The following is a 2500-nucleotide window of genomic DNA, read 5'->3' as shown; positions in this document are numbered from 1 at the left end:
TTTCCCCACGTGTGTTTACGTTTCAAATGAATACTTTTTCTCCTTCTTGGGACAGGCCCGTTTGAGTCTTGGAAAATACTTTTCCATTTGCATCGGGATTGAAATGATTAGAACTTAGCAGTCAATTTGAATGCAACACTTTTAAACAAATTCGTGCAGCGTGCTAATGATGCTTACCGGATTTAATAGCAATTTAGCCAGTCGTCTTGCACGATTGTGAATGTTTGGATTATATGTGCATGAGGAGGGATGCGCCTGTTGAGAGGGAGAGAGAGAGAGAGAGAGAGAGAGAGAGAGAGAGTGCACGGGGCAAGGACTCATTGAGAGTCTGTGTTGAGGTAGGCCTACTTCTATCACCTACTCTGGTAGAGTTGCACATACTAGCTACAATGCAAGATATATTTAGCCTATTTATTTATGGACAACGTAAGGCGGGAGGTGTGTGTTTTAATTATTGAATGTTCTATCGAATGTATTTTTTATTGATATCAATTACATGTCTATTGCGATACATATCGCTATTGTTTTATCGCCCAGCCCTAACACACACACACGCACACGCACACTTACACTTACAGAAAGTGCAATACCCATACTCACACACACACACAGACACACAAAGACTCAGAGGAAGCGTAATTCTCTCTCTCTCTCACACACACACACACACACACACACACACACTCACTCACTTACACAAAGGAAGTTTACTGCCCTCTTTGATAGTTCTCTTTTTCAGAGGAAGTGTAAAGCAGCCTTTTAAATGGTTTACACACACACACACACACACACACACACACACACAAGGGGACTGCATCCTCACTCACTGAGATGCCCCAGAGACAAACACAGCAATGACACACACACACACACACACACACACACACATACACACATACACACACACACTTGGGACAAATACAGCAATGACACACACACCACAAGAGCCCAAGGGCTATTGCAGGTAAAGTTGAGTGGCATTAGAGGTTATTTAGAACAGAAGGTATTAATGCATAGGTGTGTGTGTGTGTGTGTATTACTGCACAGGTAAAGGTGAGTGTGTGTATGTGTGTGTGTGTGTATTACTGTACAGGTAAAGGTGTGTGTGTGTGTGTGTGTGTGTATTACTGCACAGGTAAAGGTGAGTGTGTGTGTGTGTGTGTGTGTGTGTGTGTGTGTATTACTGCACAGGTAAAGGTGTGTGTGTATTACTGCACAGGTAAAGGTGTGTGTGTGTGTGTGTATTACTGCACAGGTAAAGGTGAGTGTGTGTGTGTGTGTGTATTACTGCACAGGTAAAGGTGAGTGTGGGTGTGCACAGGTAAAGGTGAGTGTGTGTGTGTGTGTGTGTGTGTGTGTATTACTGCACAGGTAAAGGTGTGTGTGTATTACTGCACAGGTATGGGGGTGTGTGTGTGTGTGTGTGTATTACTGCACAGGTAAGGGTGTGTGTGTGTGTGTGTCAGTGTGTGTGTGTGTGTGTGTATGTATATGCTTTGTAATGTCTAGTCAGCAACCATGAACTGCAGCACTTGGTATCAGTATCGCTCTGAACCACAGAACAGGTTTGGAGGTTTACATCTTCACACACACACACACACACAGGATTTTTCAGTTAAGCTGAACAGTTTAGTAGATCATCTGATGGTAGAGAAGGTTGAGATTGCGTGCATGTAAGATATATTAGTACAGAACCTGTTAGTTTGGCTGTGTGTGTGCATGTGTGTGTGTGTGTGTGTGTGTATGTATGTGCGAGTGCAGGTGTGTGTGTGTGTGTGTGTGTGTGTGTGTGTGTGTGTGCATGTGCAGGTGTGTGTGAGGGTGTGTGTGTCTGTGTGTGTGTATGTGTGTGCGCGTGCAGGTGTGTGTGTGTGTGTATGTGTGTGCGCGTGCAAGTGTGTGTGTGAGGGTGTGTGTGTGTGAGAGAGGGTGTGTGTGTGTGTGTGTGTGTGTGTGTGAGCTGCAGGCCCAGACACCGTCCCCATCTCTGCTGTCAGCGAGGCGTCACACTCTCGGAATTTCTCCCGACAGATTCCAACACGACCGTAAGTCGACACTAAAGCTCTTCAGTTACACAGAAGCCCCAGGTGAAGGTGTGTGTGTGTGTGTCTGTCTACAGGTAAATTTGTGTGTGTTAGGGCTGTGCACGCACGCACGCACGCACGCACACACAAACCGAAATCGGTACACGGAACAAAACCGTGTTTTCCAATTACGTGTCATCATGTGACGCTAGTCAAGCTGGTTGAAGAACGTGAGGAAACATGGCACCCAACCCAGAGATGGCGGACCCTGTCTGCAGCTCACACACACACGCGCGCACGCGTGCACGCACGCGTGCACGCACACACACACACACACACACACACACACACACACCCTCCCTCAGTATGTCAACATTTCGTCTGCCTGGTGGAGAACAAGGACGGCCATCGTGTAGTCGTGTGTGTGTGTGTGTGTGTGTGTGTGTGTGTGTGTGTGTGTGTGTGTGTGTGTGTGA

At 46.6% G+C, this 2500-nt stretch overlaps 1 protein-coding gene across 5 annotated transcripts in view; it reads right to left on the bottom strand.

Annotated features, from left to right (window-relative positions):
- The window catches only part of inavab (innate immunity activator b), a 51926-nt gene that overhangs the window by 9425 nt on the left and 40001 nt on the right, over positions 1-2500 (bottom strand). The window lies entirely within an intron of this gene.

This window comes from Alosa sapidissima, chromosome 4 (genome assembly GCF_018492685.1).
Source record: "Alosa sapidissima isolate fAloSap1 chromosome 4, fAloSap1.pri, whole genome shotgun sequence".
Classification (NCBI taxonomy): Eukaryota; Metazoa; Chordata; class Actinopteri; order Clupeiformes; family Clupeidae; genus Alosa; species Alosa sapidissima.
This window is presented reverse-complemented; position numbering and strand designations above follow the sequence as displayed.